The sequence below is a fragment of the Mirounga angustirostris genome, unplaced genomic scaffold, assembly GCF_029215605.1.
Source record: "Mirounga angustirostris isolate CCGP_5_RB_7025 unplaced genomic scaffold, mMirAng1.0.hap1 SCAF_8, whole genome shotgun sequence".
In the NCBI taxonomy this organism is placed as follows: Eukaryota; Metazoa; Chordata; class Mammalia; order Carnivora; family Phocidae; genus Mirounga; species Mirounga angustirostris.
This window is the reverse complement of record NW_026991716.1, coordinates 89413371-89434307: the sequence shown is the minus strand read 5'-3', so window position 1 is coordinate 89434307 and position 20937 is coordinate 89413371.

The following is a 20937-nucleotide window of genomic DNA, read 5'->3' as shown; positions in this document are numbered from 1 at the left end:
CTAGGTTTGTCCAGACCTTTACCCCACTGTCAACAACTACATTTTTGTATACAAGAGTCTGTTTTCACACTGGATTATGAATATCTTACTCTAATAAAGCATATATACCACCTATGTCAATTTACCAGATATGTAAAAACATCGTATAATATTCTAGCAAATGATACTTGAGTTTTTTAAGGAAGAAGTAGAATCGTACTTTTCTAAAAAAATTCTTTATCTCTACATTTCTATCAATTATGTGTATTTTTGCTTTCTTTTTTTTTTTTAAGATTTTATTCATTTATTTGAGAGAGAATGAGATAGAGAGAGCATGAGAGGGGGGAGGGTCAGCGGGAGAAGCAGACTCCCTGCCGAGCAGGGAGCCCGATGTGGGACTCGATCCCGGGACTCCAGGATCATGACTTGAGCCGAAGACAGTCGCTTAACCAACTGAGCCACCTAGGCGCCCGTATTTTTGCTTTCTTAGTTAAAAATGTTGCCCCCAAAATAAACTTTTTTCATTTAAATTCTCTTTTATTAGGAAATTACTATGTAGAATTGGAGTTTTTTGTTTGTTTGTTTTTTGTTTTTTGTTTTTTTTTGGAGTGTTTTTATAACAAAAAAGAACTTCCATTAAACTCAACTGAGAAATATCATAAGTTAGAATAATATATAATACTAGATTTTTCTTTGCTTGAAGTGCACATCCTTACAAAGCAAGTGACTAATTCCTATCTAATAGTTCCCTTTTCATTAGGATCAACCTTTTTGACTTTCCCTGAATTGGTGCCCTCCCTCCTTTCTGTCTTCCTTCAATATTAATGGTAATCCTATTCTTAGTGACATGTAGCTCTATGAAATAGCTCCTCCTCATCTTAAATATGAATATGATTTTTTATAAATTTAAATAATTCTGGGCTATGATATGTGTATCTCCTTGCTATTTTGTCAGTACATGTCATTTGATCTACAAAGCGTGTCCATCTGCAAATTCCTTAAGCATGATTTCAGGTTGAAGAAAAAATTGAGAATATAGGAAGTATATTTTATCAAAAATTGATTTCTTTGAAATAATCATCAATATCTTTTAAATTCAAATAATGCTTTTGTCAGACTCTTAACATGCTCATAAACTGGCATTTTTAAACCTGATATACTTTCCATTGAAGTGAAAAACACAATATGCCATAAACTTAGGTATTGATCAATAGCTCACAATGTAGGGTTATCTCATAGAGACTGTCACTTATATCATTATTAAATCTTCCATCCAGGTGCTACCAATGCAAGGACAATGTCATTTTTACATAGTTATACTTTCTAAGGTTTAATGAAGAGAAATTGCAAAGTTAGCTTTCTTTTTGAAGTAACTCATAAGGTTTACATGTAAAACCACCAACTATCCTAATAAGAGAAAATATGAAAAATGTGAAGGGATCACAATATCATTTATTTCACTATCATGTAAAATTCTACTATATCTGGTATAAGGAGTTTTTAGATATGAGCCAGTGATGTGCCTTTGTGTTGAATCTAGGACTTTTTGCCTCATCTTTTCCTTTTTTTTTTTAAGATTTTATTTATTTATTTGACAGAGAGAGACACAGCGAGAGAGGGAACACAAGCAGGGGGAGTGGGAGAGGGAGAAGCAGGCTTCCCGCCGAGCAGGGAGCCCAATGTGGGGCTCGATCCCAGGACCCCGGGATCATGACCTGAGCCAAAGGCAGACGCTTAATGATGGAGCCACCCAGGTGCCTCTTATCTTTTCCTTTTCTAAGCTAAGAAAGCAATATATTATGTTAGGTGATGTCTTTAAATTTTTAATGTAGACATAAAATTGTTTCTTCAATGAGGCTTAAGTCTTCATTTGAGAATAGATCGAGTGCCAACATATCCAGTGCTCTGGTGGTACCTTTTTGTTTGATGTTGGTTTTGTTTATATTTAACAATTTGCTCAACCCTAGAATCTCACTGGTACTTTAAGTTAGTTTCTTCTGGACATACATGTAGGAGACTATCTTGGAGAATTTTTGTTTGACTCAGATTTCTGGGTATTCTGGTAAGGTTTAGAACCTTGAGGTTTGATAGTGAGTTTCAAGTGTCCTTCTATTTGTGAGTATGATCTTACCTAGATTTTCTTCCTTTGGGATACTGCCTCCTCATTTAGCTGTGGGCTCTCTATCTATCTTGACATAATTTGTAAATGTTCTTGAACTTCTTGGTGCTTTGGGCTTTAGTAAGTGGGCCAAATTAGGTTGCTTTAAAAGGAGGATACCTATTCCCAGTTAATAGAAATGGGAATAAATGACAGGTTTTAGAAGAACTATTCACCAGGAGATGCAGTTTACATAAAGATAGGGGAAAATACTGAAGAAATTTGTAGTAAAAAGCTTATAGATAAGATGGGCATCTTGAGGGACAGACTGGTTCTCTTAGTTGTGTCTCCAGCAGAGATTTCCTCCTATTTCCTTGCTAGTAGAACCTGCTTTTGTTAAGGAATTGACATGGATGTGCTAAGGAAAGGTGGGCCCTACCACAAACTAGGATTTTTTTTATTTTTATTTTTTGTCCTTAATCATAGAAATCTCTTTCTTCCTTTTTAGAGAGTAGTTTAGTTAGACATCTGATCCAGTTCAGCTTATTGGGAAGTCAGGGTATTGTGTTAGGGAGCTGATAAGAGATTTAGAGAAATTCCCCCTTTTTTCCTTCTTAACTTGGAAAAGGTACTGCTTGGAGTAGTGATGTCCCTCTTGCAAACATTGGGGAAATCAGGAGTCATGCAGAGCAGCTGATCTACATCCCTGACATTGGTGAGCATCTGAATTAACCCCATATTTACTACTTTCTGGATTTTTGTCATGTGAAAGAATAAAACTGTGTGGTTCAAGCCACTTTTAGTTTTAGAAGGCTGTCTAAAATTTTGTGGTGTGTATGTGTATGGTTAAGGAATTGGAACCTGCTCGAATAATGTAAGGTTAGTTTCCTGATGTCACTAAGGCCTTTTTAAACTAGATAAGGAGACACAAATGAGTGATATGTCTTTGCTTTCAGACTGTCTTCAATAGAAGCCATAAGCTAGTGGTCAATAGGCCCTGAAATACACCTGATTGGTCTTCATGCTATAGACACTCTTTTGTTAACTTTTGCCATATTCCTGCAATGTACTAGCCCGCTTTACATATTAACATAATCTAATTGGCCACTATATTCATATGACTTGAGCTTCCTGGTTAAAAGTCTAGAAAATTAATCATTGAAACATTTATGTAAGCATCTTAAGGTTTTGAAAGGAATATTTGGGATATTCTCAAATATTTTCTGTATCAATTCCACCACTAAATATTTACTCTAAGAAAACAAATGTGGCTGCATGAGATGTAGATATTTAATCTTTATAATGTGCTAATTTTAGTGAAAAAATCATGAAAAAGTCTTAACTAATAATATTGTGGAATTTGTTAACTAAAATACACTGCATACAATCATGAAAAGTAAGTTATTTTTCTTTGTTTTTCATATTTGTCCCAGATTGATGTTCCAATAAATTAAAGACCAAATAACTGATCTAAGCTCTGAGAAGGAACATGTATGAATTACATAAGAAAATTTTATATAGATATAAAGCAGATGCATTTTATAATTCTTTTGAGGATCCATAAGCTTGTCATGGCTGCTTACATACAGAATCAGCACTTGATGACAATTTTGATTGTGCTTATAGAACTGTATTTGTGGAAAATTTCTCATCAAAATTTGCATATTTAAATTGAAAGCCAAATAAAAGAACTATATTGACATGACTGAAGATGGCAAGGGAAATTGTGAGCCACTCAAAAATTTGCAATAATTTTGTGAAATTATCCATCACTGATTTACCCATTTAGGGCAACTTCTTACAAAGTCAGCATAACAGTTTCTACTCTTGGTTCTACCACTTCGAGACACTGAGAAAGTGATATAATTTCTTTAAATTTAAATTATCTTTTGATAGTAATTTTATCTGCCTCTGCTTCAAGCATATGAAGGTAAATGGTAAGAATCTTTGTGAATGGTCCTTGAAGAAAATGTGATGGTTGGTAAAATACCGTAAGGTATCTGAAAAATTGCTATTTTGGTTAAAAACTTGATATTTAGGATATTTATTGGTATAGTAGAGAATGTAAATAAATAAAAATCTTTTGAAAGGGAAGTATTAAATACATTGGCTTCAAATTTGTGTTTTTAAATTAATTTTGCTGCTGTTACATTTATCTTTAATACAGCCAACTGTCACTTCATAATTATTTTGTGGGTGAATTTTAGTGAATGTTATAAATTTAAATTAGAATTTTACTTATGAAATTCCAACAAGGGAATAAGCTATTACTTTATTTGTGTTCTTCTAACCTTAAATTATGCTTATCGTAGTCTTCAATAGACAGTGTTCCAACCAAGAACTCTCTGGAAGCTTATGCTTTTCAAAAGAACACAGTAAAGTAGATATAATACTAGGTCATAAACTTACCAATCTATATCAAAGAGGTGTGCAACAAAATAAGCAAGCTCCTATCATGGATATTTGCATTCATGTTTCAACTTTATAATGGTGTTTCTGGATATAAGGATTGTTTATGTTGTTGATGGCTGGGCACCTTGGAAGGAAGACTGAGAAGATGTGTGTAAAGTTTGGAATCAGCAATGAAAAAAAAAGAAAGTTTATGTCAGTTAAAGGGAGTATTTCCATAATTCATGCTACATAACTTGAAGTACAAAAAGGATGGAATTTTTATGTTTTTGGTTATGGCAACCTGATAAAATTAAGATATTTCTTGCTTCCTATTAATTTTGTCTTGGTGACAAAATGATGATAACACCTAAAAATCAGCCACTGTTATGTAAGTTTTGGTGGTTGGATATAGATTATAGGATAAAATATAGTTTACAATGAAGAGCTTACTAATTAAGGAAAAATTAATTAAGTATCCAGATCTTAGTTGCTTCATCTTTAAAATGGATAGAAGAAGAATATTTACCAAAAGATAAGAAAATATGTAAAGTGCTTAGGCAGCCCTGTGTAGTTGGCAGGTGCCAAGTATGCAGTAGTACTAATAGAAGTGGGGAGCAGAGGGAAAAGGGGAGAGTTGGAAAAGAGGAGAAAGAGAAGGTACATAGCAGGGATGGGAGGACGAAAGGATGAGTTGTGCTGTTTATTGTTTGTGTAGTCCATAAGAGCATATACTTTTAAGAAAGGGAAGCCATTAATGTAACTGCAACAAAAAGTGGAGAAATAGAGTGAAATCGAAAATATGCATGGTATTTGATGTAAGAAAATGTAAATTTTATGAAAAAGAAGCATGAGTATTGAAAGGAACAGTCATATTGGCTACCTTAAACCAAAAATCTAGTGGTAAAGATAAGGAAACTTGAGTGTGGCAATGGATGATAGATTTGAAGTGACCGTCAGTAAAGGTGAGGGTAGTGACAGCAGACCATATAGAAGCTAAACACATGACTCTGAGTATTTTCAAACAAAAAATATGTGTTTCATCTTTTGAGGAACTGGTTTTATGATATCAAAGGCATTCCAGTATCCTGCCCTACCTACATCGAAGAAACTTCACCATTTATTCATTTATTTAGCAGTATGGGATAAAACCCATGCAGTGGGATTCTTTCAATGGTTCTTTATGAGAAAATATTATTTTATGTTGGCTATATGTTATGATTCCCATAAAAGGCACTGAAGTATACATGGTCAAATGAAAATAAATTGCTAAAATCAACAAATCTCAGTGCAGACAGTCTTAATTTACAGTGGCCCAACTTAATGATTTTTCAACATCTTCAGTGGTGTGATAGCAATATGCATTCAGTAGAAATCTAAAAATTCAGTAGGACATGTGTAATGATGCTTTATTGTGATGCTGGAAGATGGCGACAAGTTACAGTCTGCAGGCAGCCAGAGGATCGGGAAGGTAAACAGTTTACTTAAAATCATTCTGTACTCATATAGCCGTTCTGTTTTTCATTTTTAGTACATGATTCAATAAATCACATGAGATATTCAACACTTTATTGTTGACTTTATGTTAGATGATTTTCCCAACTATAGGCTAAGGCAGGTGTTTTAAGCACGTTTAAAGTAGGCTGGGCTATAAGCTATGTTTGGTAGGTTAGGTGTGTTAAATGCATTTTTTACTTATGATATTTTCAACTTACGATGGGTTTATTGGGACATAACCCCATCCTATGTTGAGGAAGATCTGTATCTACCCCTAGAGTTAGATGGACAATGCTAAATTTCACCTGCTTAAAAATCTAATTTGATGATAAACATATTATGCAAGAAAAATTTGAAGAAATAGAAATGCTTTCTGATTGCCTTAGAGGCAAAATTCAGAGCTTTGTTCTTTATTTTAGAGGCAGCTGATGAACAGAAACATATGTATGTAATTTTTTATTTTTGGCAAGGCTAAGCTTAAGCTGCTTTATTTGATGCAGTAAAAAGACCCCAAATCATGCATTTTAAAAAATCAAAAGCTTATATATTACTTTCCTCTTATGCAAAATCTTAAATCTGTAGCCCACTATTTATATACATATATGTGTGTATATCTCTATCATCCATCCATCTATCTACCTATCATCTATTATCTATCTATCTACCTGTCTATCATCTATGTAAATACATCTATATGTATTTAAAAAGTGTTAATAGCTGCTACTGTTCCACGACAGACTTATGATAGTTAATATGTAAAGCTTCATTATTTCAGGTGACTGAAATGATTAGACTATTTTCAAACCTGCAAAATATCTATCTATGCTCTCTAAAACTTGGTTATTATGTAGCTCTTCTTAAAGCATAAGGATACCTAAACATTGTATTTTGAAATGGATTTTTGAGACAAGTACAAGATTTTGAAATCATTAAAATCCTTTAAGAGTTAAATTCACAAATGATATTTTACTCAGTCTGTAGAACACAGAACAAAACTAGTTAAGTTTATCTTAAACATAGTTACCTCATCTAAAAATAACAGTTGGAAAACTTGCTCTATGATTTTTTTCTAAAGACTTTGGAATATCATGACCCAGAGATTCATGCTAAATCATTTTGTTCCAATGAGTGAGAGAACATTTCCAGAAATTTCAGGCTTGTCAAAAACATTAGTCACCTATTTAAAAATCCATTACCATGAAATTTAACTTTTAAGGAAGAAATACATTTGTCAGCACACTTGTACACATTAAATGTTCACCTAAAAAAACTGTCGTCTTGTTCCAACAGCACAAATTAGAAATACTCTTACTGTTTTATTTTTAAAGTTTTGAATTTCTTATGATAAATTTATTCAAATTTATTCACAAAGTATTTTTTAGGGAGAAATGAAATATTTGCATTTTGAGCCATAAATTACAAAATAAAAGGCTTTGTCTTTGAAAATTTTTTTCTTTTTTTTTTTTTAAAGATTTTATTTATTTATTTGAGAGAGAGAATGAGAGACAGAGAGCACAAGAAAGAAGAGGGTCAGAGGGAGAAGCAGACCCCCCGCTGAGCAGGGAGCCCGATGTGGGACTCGATCCCGGGACTCCAGGATCATGACCTGAGCCGAAGGCAGTCGCTCAACCAACTGAGCCACCCAGGCGCCCTGAAAATTTTTTTCTAACATCAAAAGCAAGTACTGCAGTCCTGAGGGATCAAAGGGGCTTTACTTAGCTCTGCCTCAAGGGGGGACTTCCTTATCTTTCCCTAAGGTGAGGTCTTTGGTTCTGAGTTAATCCTGGCCTGATTGATAACTTGTTAACTAAACAATCAAATTGATAAAAGAGGTGTGATTATCACCTCTACTCTCCTTAAATGGCGATCATTTGTCGACTTTTGAGTTTTCATGGGTAATTCTATACTATAACAAAAATATGAGTTCTAAAATATACTGACTTAGAGGATTTATTCCACTATATGTTATATGCTTAGAGAATTTTTTATATACCTCCAACATTATAAAGTTTCAATTAGCATAGTAAATAGCATAATGAAAAGGTATAATGAAATGTCATAATAGCTTTTCATAGACATGCCAAATAGATGGATAGTGATTGCATTTTCTGTCCTCATCTTAGTTTAAATCCCATGTCTATCTCAATAAATACTGAGTAACAGGTCTCAGGCCTGCTGTCCAAACCTAATTTCTGTGTGAGATTTGAAAGGCTTGTGCATTTTTGTGTGTGGAATTTTTAAAAAGATCTGTACTGGCATGGCAGTTTAGTTCATATAAGAGCAGCTGCTGAATTTCTTTAAAAAGGGAGAAATAAAATAGAATTAAGAAGTATTGAGGATTCACCTGCAGGATGAGGCTTGCTGGAATCAGTTACATTACCACATTACCAGGAGGTAGCAGTTCACTATTTTTTTCCCCCACTGTTTGTGATTTTTAGATATTTTAAATTTCTTCAGCAACTTGGACTTTACAGTTTTCCCCTCAAATATTCTCTAACATGACTCTCACAGCAGTCCCTAAAAAAGACAGGACACATGCCTTTATTTTTCAGTTTCCTCATGAGGAAATTAAAGAAGAGAAAAGCCAAGAAACATATCCCTAACCTAGGTCAGAGTGGACCAACATTCTTCTCATTGTATTAGAGCTTTCTTGGTTTCCAAGGAAAGAATATTTGCTGATACAATATTTTGGATACATCTTGTGTTGATTTTGAGGGGCCAAAGAATAGAGAAGATAAGGAAGACACAATACACGTACAATTCTAAAAATAAAAATGTGCATTATTGCTTTCTCTCTCATGTAAGTCTGTGTTCATAGTTCTCACTTCTAAAATAATTCAGACAAGGAAGATGAGATCCCATTGGAACCTCTGCAGACTCCTTTGAAGTATTTAGTAGGCACTAGAGAAAAGTTTTTTTTTTTCTTAATACTGTGAAAAATTCTGTTTTATCTTAGAATCTACATAGATTTGAAAACTTGTGAATACTTGTATTCTATCCACATCAATGGAAAGTTAGGGGCATTTTATTACTCTAGCAAGAATGCATACTCTAATAGTAGTTATTCAAAGAAATTTTATGTAAAACACAAGTTGGAAAGAAATTAACTAAAATGACAAATAGAGGGGTGCCTGGGTGGCTCAGTTGGTTAAGCGACTGCCTTCGGCTCAGGTCATGGTCCTGGAGTCCTGGGATCGAGTCCCGCATCGGGCTCCCTGCTCGGCGGGGAGTCTGCTTCTCCCTCTGACCCTCCTCCCTCTCCTGCTTTCTGTCTCTCATTCTCTCTCTCTCAAATAAATAAATAAAATCTTAAAAAAAAATAAATAAAATGACAAATAGAGCCAACTATTATTTTAATAGGTTCAGTTTCTGTGAATTAAATTTTACTTTGAAAATCTATGTGCCACAGTAAAAGCAGTATATTTTGTGTTTTAAATATTTTTTATTCAAACAAATTAAGTAAATATTTTAGCAGTGTACTGTATTTCCACCAATGATTAACATTACAATATGGAATGTTAAACATTTACTCTTATTTTGATGGAGATAGAGACCTATATACTAATATTTTATAAGAGTTCCTCTTGAAGAACACCACAATGCTAGAAAATTCACTTGGTTTTCAGTATTGCTGAAATCATAAAGTATGGAAAAAATATTAGATCATGTAATTAGCTATGTAATAATGTTTTGTGGCAAATTGAAGTTCAAAGTTTTATACTGGAATCATCATTTAAAAAGATATTTCTATATGAGAGTCTTTGCTGTGTCTCCATTGATGGAAAGGCTGGATGTAGGAAATGTATATGACTTTAAGAAAAACAATGAAGGCAGGACTCCCTAAAGCATCCAAAATTGATTGGCTTGGTTGGGTGGCAGGGGTGAGGTTGGCAACAGAATAATACCCATTTATTTTTTCATCTTACATTTTTTTAAGTAAATTAAAATGCATAGGTTATTCTTTGGCAAAAATCCAAACAGAGGAGCTTCTTGTTTATATGGTTTTATAAGGCATCTCAAAATTCTTGAACTTAAATTCATTGCTTTCAATACATATGGTTAATTTTCTTCTAGTATACAAATGAATTACTCTTGCAGGTATGTGGAATATTCAGTATTGCTTATTTCCCTGATTTCCTTGTTTTTTGTATTGCGCTAATAGTCATATTTTTTGCTTATTCCCGATTTCCTTGTTTTTTGTATTGTGCTAAGTCATATTTTTTGAATTATGCATTTAGACTTTCAGATAATCAGAAAATTTCCTTCCCTTTTGTTCTCCTTTCTATTCTCAACATGTTTTAATTCTGAGACCCACTCTTCCCTCCACTGTAAGAAAACTACAGTGATTTTCTCAGATCATTTTAGACTCTAGTGTAATATGTCCTCTTCTTAACTCAGAAGATTTATTATTTATAAGCCATTTACTTAACACTTATTCTTAATTTGAGTATATTTTGTCTAGAATTGTTACTTAATTTTCATTTAAAAGTTGCATGTATATATATGGCTTAATGCATAATCAGAAAACAAGAACAAAGTGTACTTTTCTGTATTATGTTTTATATCTCACCTTTATGAGACAGAGTAAATTTGGATTTTGAAAGTGAGCTCTTCATGTTCATTGAATGGACTAGTTGCTTTAGATGCGACCAGCTTTGTCTATTTATCCACGTTCCACGTTCCATGTTCCATACCAGTATCTTTTTCTCTTTGTGCCACTACGTGAGTAAGAGTGGGTGTGTAAAATATTTCTTTGATCCATTCATTTATCCAAGCAGGAATATATATTCATCATTCACTGTGCATTAGGGACCTCATCTAGTAAAAGCTCCTAGGCTTCATACAGACACAGTTCAAATATAACCTCCACAGGATATGTTTTTATCAAGTTAGATCTAGTTTCTCTATTCTATGTTCTTTTACTTAAAACTTTTCTGTAATCTTAGAAAAACATGCAATTTAAAAGTTTGTACAAAAGCATGATTTTAACCATAATTATATTTTATGAGTATTCTATATTATTTAGATATGAATATTTTGACCTTTCATAGATTGGTAGTGACTTGATACTTTATTTACTTAAATTTGTGTTTATTCAAAATGTGTGCATTTTTCTTTGGTGTTGCAATCACTTTTATAGCATTTATTTTATGCTACTCATCACATAAGTATTTACAACTGGCATTTAAAAATTGGTTTCCTTTTAACTTTTAAAAAATATATGAAATGAAAAGTCAAAACTCTGGAGACAATAAAATCAGTGGTTGCCAGGGGTGGCAGATGGGAGAGGGATGAATAGAAGAGCACAGAGAATTTTTAGGGCAGTGAAGAATATTCTGTATGATATTATAATGATGGGTATATGTTTTTATGCATTTGTCCAAACCCATAGAATGTAGAAACCAAGAATGAACCTTTTTTTTTTAAAGATTTTATTTATTTATTTGACAGAGAGATAGAGCGCACAGATAGTCGGAGTGGCAGGCAGAGGGAGAGGGAGAAGCAGGCTCTCTGCTGTGCAGGGAGCCCGATGCGGGGCTCAATCCCAGGACCCTGGGATCATGACCTGAGCTGAAGGCAGACACTTAACCGACTGAGCCACTCAGGCGCCCCCAAGAATGAACCTTTAAGTTAACTATGGACTTTGGGTGATTATGATATGTCATTATAGGTTCATCTTTATCAAATCTGTATGCCACAACTTTGTCAAAACCTTAAGCAAGATAGGACACAAATTGCCTCAAATTAAATGAAGATAAAGAAAATGTATACATAACTAACCTCTGAGCAGGAGGGTGTTGTGAAAAATAATTGTAAAAATTTCTGGAACCCCAAAATAGATGCACACATGAACACACACAAATACTGCACCTCAACATTGAGTGGTAAGATTGGATCTAAGGGGAAAGATGGAGCCCAATTCTTCAGAGCTCTTTATTCCAACGTGGATAAATAGCCCCCTGTGAGCTATACTAGAGATAGACAAGAAATTTTGCAGTGTGTTCTTTTTGTGTTTTTTTGTTTTGTTTTGTTTTTTCCCCCTTGAATAGAAGTCAAATGATATGGGGAGTATTGCTCTAAATCTGGTGTCAGATAGTAAACCCCTAACCACAAGAACACTAGTAAGACATACAATTCTGCCAAAGGACTACTTCTAATCACCTCTAGTGACCGTCTAGTAATAATCCAAAGGCAACATTCATTACCCAGGAAGGTCTGGCTTATGCACAGCACAGATGTGCAGTCTTCTTATTTCCACTTCATCACTTTCAACTCCAGACATGGTGGTTTATTCTTTTGGTTATGTTCATCAATTCTTGGTTACAGGATATTCCATCTCATCTTTTATTAATTATGGTTGCAATTGGATATATTGTTAAACATCAGGGCAATTCAGAGACTTAATTTTTCAGAAGATGGATAATCAAGTCAATTAAAGAAATTCTCCTTCTGGAATACTGGTAAAACTTTTATCCTGCAGCAGATTCTTAGATCCTTTTAATAACTGATTATTATGTCTGACATTCCATACTAATCAGTCCTTCCAGTTCTTTGCACAATTCCTACTTTGCCTGGAACAATTGGGTTTACCTGTGCTTTTCTGTATGTCTGTTACCCTACTCATATAGATTGAAAAATATATTTATTCATTTTATAATATGTACTTTCAATAAAAGAGATGTGTCACCTGAAAATATAAATATATATATGTATATATAAATTTGGAAATAGACAAAGATTTGTGGTTAATAAAAGAAAAAAATCATAAATGTGAATAGTGTAAGTTACTTTTTGAAGGGATTTAAACATTTTATTTCCACTTATTCTTACCCATTTGTAAATCTTTATTGGTTTTGTTTTTGAATATGAAAAGCATGGGTTCATTATGAGAAAGATAACATTAAAGAATAAAAAATTTAAAAAATGAAAGTTGCCACTTTAGTTCTTTCCCAAGAGAAAACCACTCATGTATTTAACAAGTATGCTCACCAGCAAGCAACTGTTTTGCATCCATTTTCTTCCTTCACTCTTTCTCTATTCAGCCCTCCAGCTAGCTAGCTTTCTCCTTATGATATAAATACCCATCTTTTATGGATATGATGTTATGCTATATATTTGAATATAATTTTACAATGTAGTTCATTGATCATTGGGTAATATGCCCAATGATCAGATTTGGTTATGAAACAATTGGCAGTTAGTATCCATCCCCTGTTTAGCTTCAGTTCTTAATTGGGAAAAAGCTAACAGTTTCATCTTTTCAGGGTGGGCAAGAAATATATGGACGAGAGACTGAAACTGGACAGAGAAACAGGAAGTAGCTCAGACTTTGAAGGTAGGGAGAATGATGGGTTGAATTTTCAGTAATTTTGTGGTCCAATGTCTCTGGATTGGGTCAATGAAACTCGATCTAGAGTAGTAAGAGAATTCTTAGTTATCTAGAAAACCTAGAATTACCCCATTTGGCATTTAACCTGAAGAGGACAACTACAACAGTAGCTGCTACAAACAAGGAACTGGGTCATGAGTAGGATTCTGGAACTCTTGGGATGGGGACAAGGCAGGCTCTTCCTGGTCATTTCAGTAGCTTGAAATAATGTGACTCAGTGTTTTGTATGATTGAATTTTATGGGCTCTCCTTACTGTATTATGGCAGGTCCTTACTATATTATATGTCTTGTGTTCATGTCAGCAATATAATTCAACTTCATTATTATAACATTCTTTTTGATTAGTAAACAGTTATTGATTTTTTTTCAAATGTATTCATAAACAGTACTATTTGGTGGGTGTTTTTTGGTGTGTGTGTATGTTAATCTGTTATTGTCTATCTTTGGTATCTAAATATGAAAGTTCATATAAAAATTCAAGATTTCCATCTCTTTTCTAGGCTTTGGATGGGTGTAAAAAGATAAAAGGAATTGCCATTTTTAATCTACATTTTAATATTTTTTAAATCAACATGCCACTTCTAATAAAGGTGTTAATTTAATGCATAATTTCTTTATTTTTTCTGCTTTCCAAAGAAGTTAGCCAAATCAATACTACTTCCTAAAATCATTCCCCTCTTAGAATTAAGGATATAGGTTATCACTTTTTGAAGGTCTGGTGTGTGGTATAAAATCTAGCACTTTTGGCTGGATAGAACTTTGATCACTTCTGCAATTTATCATATAGCTACTAGTCCATGGAAGTTTTTCCTTTCTACTTGGGTTAAGTTTGCTCATTTTTATGTTCTTGGATAGTGACATATATTGTCAAAGTGTTCAAAGTTTATTGGTATAATTTGTATCTTTCATTTGATTTTATAAGTTTATACAGCTTATTCCTCTTTTTAAAAAGCCAAAGTGATAGATCTCAAAGATAAATTGCTTTAATTAAATCTATACCTGAATGTATATACATGCATAGTCAATTAGAGGATAGTTTGAGTATAATTTCTGTGTTTAAAATTATCTTCCTTCAAAATGTTTAGAAATTACTCCATGGTTTCCTGATATTTGACATTGAGAATTCTCTTGGTAGTCTCACTCTTTGTTTCATATGATACTTGATTTTTCTCTCTAGAAACCTGCAAAATTTTCATCATTTCAGTTCAGAAGTTTTACCAGGATGCTTCTGGTTTTGTTTCTTTTTTTAATATTCTTGTCTAACAGTTAGTGGGTCCTTTTGATCTCGAAAAACTGAAGACTTTCAACAGTACATCTGGAGGATTTATTATTAGGTCTCTGGTTTCTCTGGGTGTGGAGTTTCTTCCACAGCTCTGTTGGTAAGATTTGTCTATTTGATTATTTTCATTTCCCTCCATTGTCACAGAGGTGGGGGGTTTCTGAGCTCTGCCTAATTTTTCCTAAAATTAGAAATTACTGAAATTGGGATTTTTCAGTAAAAAAAGAAATTACTGAAATTGGTACAGTCATGGAAACCAAAATTGAGGTTCCTCAAAAAATTAAAAATACAAATATCAAATGATCCAGCAATTCTGTCTTGATACATATCCTAAGGAAATGAAATCAGGATTTTGAAGAAATATCTGCACTCCCATATTCACTGCAGCATTATTCACAATAGCCAGAACATGGAAACAACTTAAATGTTTGTTGATGGATTGATGGGTAAAGAAAATGTAGTGTGTATATACACAATGTAGTATCATTCAACCTTAAGAAGAAGGAACTCCTGTCATTTGTAACTAACTACATGGATGAAACTGGAGGACATTATGCTAAGTAAAGTAAGCCAGACACAGAAAGACAAATACTGCTTAGTCTTAATATGTGTGACTCTTAAAAAGTAAAACTCATAGAAGAGTAGAATGATGGATACCAGAGGCCAGATATGTTGGTGAAAGGGTACAAAGTTGCACTTATTTAGGATGAATAAGTTCTGATGATCTAATGAACAGCATGGTGACCATAGTTAATAATGTGTTGTAAACTTGAAATTTGCTAAGAGAATAGATCCTAAGTGTTTTTACCATACACAAAAAAATGGTCACTCTGTGTGATGGTGAAATGTTAATTAGCTTGATTGTGATAATCATTTTACAATGTATAATGTATAATCAAAACATTGCATTGTATACATTAAATATATACAGTTTTCATTTGTAAATTATACTCAGTAAATCTGGGGGAAAACAAAACAAAACAAAACAAAAAAGGTAACATTTGCTGTGTATCTCCTAGTTTCTCTTCAGCTGATTGGACCATTTTGTCTTTTGATCTTGATTTTGTTTTTAATTTTTCTTCTTTATTTTCATTAGCACTTTGTGAGGAGAATTAGTTAAAAGGCTAAATACTTAATCTTGAGGTGGAAATTAAATTCTCTTGATTTGCAAGAATTTCTTTTATTTATTAAGGATATTAACTCTTTATCCATGATCTCTATCTATTATATTTTATGCATTATACTTGCTTTAAAGTTTATAGTGTTCTTGGGGCACCTGGGTGGCTCAGTTGTTAAGCATCTGCCTTCGGCTAAGGTCATGATCCTGGGGTCCTTGGATCAAGCCCCGCATCAGGCTCCCTGCTCAGCCAGGAACCTGCTTCTCCCTCACCCACTTCCCCTGCTTGTGTTTTCTCTCTCTGTGTCAAATAAATAAATAAAATCTTAAAAAAAATGGGGGGAGGTCTGGGTGGCTCAGTCATTAAGTATCTGCCTTCAGCTCAGGTCATGATTCTGGGGTCCTGGAATCGAGCCCCACATCGGGCTCCCTGCTCAGCCAGGAGCCTTCTTCTCCCTCTCCTGCTCCCCCTTCTTGTGTTCCCTCTCTCGCTGTGTCAAATAAATAAATAAAATCTTTAAAAAAAAAGTTTATGGTGTTCTTTATTTGCACAAATATAGTTTATGTAATCATATCTGCTATTCCTAAAGGGCCCTATTTTTGTTTTCATTTTATGTAGACTTTCTCTCTCAGAATATTATATAAATATCATAAAGATTTTCCAAGTGTTTTCAGTAGATTTAAAGTTTCATTATATATACATACATTCTGTTATCTATTATCTATCTATCTATCTATCTATCTATCATCTATCAATCATCTACTATCTACATAACCATCTGTTATTTTATAGTTATACAGAAATAGTGCTTTTTAAATAATATGAAGTATGATTTTCTTTATTTTTCAAATGATGAGACTGTTTATTAAATAACTTATACCTTCTCACATATTATTGTACATCTCACCTACTGCATGCTACAAATCATCTCAGGCCCCAAGAAGATGAACACAAAAGGATAGATCAAGTTTCACCCTAAAGGAACTTAAAGTATAAAATGGTACACTGGCAAACATAGGAAAAAGTGTGGTCAGGAGGGTATAGCTAATTATCAACAGTAGTGTTTACCCAATTTCTGTATGCATGCTTTGTTGAATTTATTGTAATTGACTTTTCTCTAGGCCATACAATGACTTTCCTAAGAGACATTCTAAAGCTAAGACCATTAAGCAAAGATGACAAATTTTTTAATTAAACAGGAAAACATTTTTTTTCCCCAAGTCTAAGATAGGAACTTTTAGGGAGATTTCTGAGTCCACATAATTTCTCAGATTAGATTTAGATCTTACCAATAGGAGACAGAAGATATACATATGGAAAGAAATAGAAGTTGAGCTCCTGGGGCCCTTGGAAGAGTCTTATTTCTTAATTATTAAAATCTCTATCCCAAGTGTCATAATTCAGAGGGGAGTAAATAGGACCACTGATTCAGGAATAGAAGCAGGCTGTGCCCATCTTTTTTTTTTTTTTTTTGTATATGAATCCTAGTTTATTAATACTAATAACATAGTCAAGATTTTTTTTTGACAATTCTCAGTCTGATTTTTTTTTCTTAAAGTTACTGTATCATATCTTGTAATTTTCTTTTTTTCTATTATTATTATGTTATGTTAATCACCATACATTATCATTAGTTTTTGATGTAATGTTCCATGATTCATTGTTTGCATATAACACCCAGTGCTCCATGCAGAACGTGCCCTCCTTAATACCCATCACCAGGCTAACCCATTCCCCCACCCCCCTCCCCTCTAGAACCCTCAATTTGTTTTTCAGAGTCCATAGTCTCTCATGGTTTGTCTCCCCCTCCGATTTCCACCCCCTTCATTCTTCCCCTCCTGCTATCTTCTTCTTCTTCTTCTTTTTTTTTTTTTTAACATATAATATATTATTTGTTTCAGAGGTACAGGTCTGTGATTCAAAAGTCTTACACAATTCACAGCACTCACCATAGCACATACCCTCCCCAATGTCTTATCACCCAGCCACCCCATCCCTCCCACCCCCCACCACTCCAGCAACCCTCAGTTTGTTTCCTGAGATTAAGAATTCCTCATATCAGTGAGGTCATATGACACATGTCTTTCTCTGATTGGCTTATTTCGCTCAGCATAATATCCTCCAGTTCCATCCACGTTGTTGCAAATGGCAAGATTTCATTCCTTTTGATGGCTATATAATATTCCACTGTATATATATACCACATCTTCTTTATCCATTCATCTGTCAATGGACAGCTGTGCCCATCTTTTTAACAGGTTTCTCTGAGAGATAGCAGGCCCCATAGACAGTTCCCCATACCACTGGTCCAGGCAGTAGAATAGAATTATAGAGGGGCATGAGGAAGACTTACTGAGCCCTTAGGTTCCCTGTAAACTACTGAGGCAGTCACATATTTTCTCTTGGTTTTTCAAGTACTGTGACTATGATGTTCCCATGGCTTAGGAGAGTCTTGTGGTATTCAAACAACATAATAATATAGTTGGAAAAAACGTGGCCAATGTAGGTGAAGACAAGATAAGGATGACTGAGCCTCTTGGAAATGTGTATTAGAGTTTAAGACCTGGTGGAAAAGAAGCTGCAAGCCATGAGACTTGTGACATTAATATTGTTCAGGGTAGAAGAATTTTCATGTTGAAAATGCCAGTGGTGTATGAGGAATTGAAAAGCTAGTGGGCAGAGGGAAGGGTAACTGGCTAGATACAAATTTGGGGTGTGGCAGAAGCCATGCTATGACAGATCATAATAGCACATTGTTGAATTGCTGTAACTTGCTAACATTATCTTTTAGAGCAATTTTCAGCATATTACTATACTAATTCCATTTTTTCTCCCTTCACTGATTTATTATTCCAAGAGGAAGATGAATTTTTATTCTGAAAAAATAAAATTTAAGTTTTTTTGGAACTCTGTTACATTATAGAATTTAATTTAGATAAAATTGATATTTTTCATTAATAAGCCTTTCTATGAAACTGTTATAATCCTACTTTTAAAGAACTACTATTTTGTATTCCTGTATAGATTATGAAATTTCCTTACATGGGTCTAGAAAATTATTTTCAAGTTCTTTTCTTAGATCTGTAAGTGTTTTGATGTAATTGTGAATAAAATCCTTTTAAAATCATATTTCCTAAATACCTAGATATCTTGTATATGAACTTGATTTTTTGTTTATTTATTTTGTACTCCAGCCAACAGTTGGTGCTACTGGTTAGTTTCACACTTATCTTGTAAGCTGTTGAGCTTTTTAGGAAAGCCTTATATTTATAAAAAATATAAAGAGGCTATATATAAACAATATAAAATTGTTTCTCTTATTCTGTATTTACATTTAAATTACTTTATTGAGTTTTAGTTGTTTGTCCTTATTTTACTTTTTAAGATTCCCAAAGCAATGCATAATAATAATGGTTTAAGTGAAGTACCTTAAAATAAAAAGTCATCTAATATTTACTATCATTGAGGATAATTTTGATTGCAATTTCATATTAATATTATTCTTCAGTTAAACCTAGTATCTACTAGTTAATAATTTACCAAATAAGACCTCCACCCTCCCCTCTGAAGAGGCTTCAGAAATAGAGATTTGATTTCATCATCTTTTGAGATGACTTAAATTCTTATTATGCTTTGGCATTCTTAGTAATAACCTGTTTTTAGTAATAAACCGTTCTTTTATTCACACAAATTTAAGCACTTATTAGATGCTGTGTTATAAACACTGTTAATTATCTTCATCTTCTACTAATCCACCTCCCTGAAAAATGTTACTCATCTCCACTTCAAATGAAGTGTTTAGTATGTAAGCATTCATCAAAAGAATAAATGAATTATTTCCTGTCTGGATCTTTAAACTTTGGACAAATTTGGTATTTCTTACCACTGAGAAGGTGTAGAATCTTGACCTCTCTGTTTATGGTCAGCTCTCCAGGAATTACAGTTATTGGTGAAATTCCTCTCTGTGACCAGAAATAAATATTAACATTTTAAAAATGATCATGACTTGTAAAAGAACCTAAAGTAGTGTCATCCCTAGAAAGGGAAGTTCACTACTATCCAGATAGCAAAGGTACCAACTTTTTTGTGCTTGTCACTAAAGAAATTGTCTAAGGGTGAAGTACTCAAGGATTCAAGTCTAAGGTTGGAATTGAGGAAGAGAAGTTAAATCTGTTTTCTCTTGTCCCTCTTTCTGTTGTCTTGGGAAAGATACCCAAGTACCCTTGCCAGCTTCCTTTAGACACCTGACCTCTCTACAAGCTCCTTTGAGTAGAGTTCCTCTGTAAACACAGAAATAGAAATCACGGTAAGCAGAAAAAGTAACCTGTCTTTGTAATTATCTGAAATTATTATTTTTTTTAAGCTCCATGGGGCTTGAACTCATAGCCCTAAGATCAAGAGTCACATGCTCTACTGACTGAGCCCCTATCAGACACCATTTTCTTGCCACGTTCAGTTTGTCCTAAAGACTTCTTGTTGCTCACCTATTTGTGTTGGCCTTGTTCCTGCCCTCATGGGTAAGATTAGATTGGTGTATGATTAGATTGCATCGTTATATCTTTATAATGTTTGTTGTGTTCTCTTTAGTCAGCAAATATAGCATATCTGACTATAATGTATTTCTAAGAACAGTTCTGTACTGAGTCAAGTATCATCAAATGGCTACCTGATTTGTCCTTAAGAAATTCCCTTTATCGGGGCGCCTGGGTGGCTCAGTCGTTAAGTGTCTGCCTTCGGCTCAGGTCATGATCCCAGGGTCCTGGGATCGAGCCCCGCATCGGGCTCCCTGCTCGGCAGGAAGCCTGCTTCTCCCTCTCCCACTCCCCCTGCTTGTGTTCCCTCTCTCGCTGTGTCTCTCTCTGTCAAATAAATAAAATCTTAAAAAAAAAAAAAGAAATTCCTTTTATCAGTGCCCAAAGATTTTTCCCACACACACATGGTACTTGTTTGGTTTTCTAACAACTTTAGGGATGAATGGCATCATCCATTCAGCAAGCATAAAACAGTAAGCAAGCACATGGTTTGCACAGGTGTGCTTGTCTTATAGCTCAAAGCTTTTTATCAGGAATCTTTGACAGCCAGGTCAGTATATTTAAAATCAAATACAAGGACTTTCTAGAAGGGTACTCAGTTAAGAAAGAGAGAAAAAAATACAAGGAGCTCAAATACAGACACAAGATGATATTT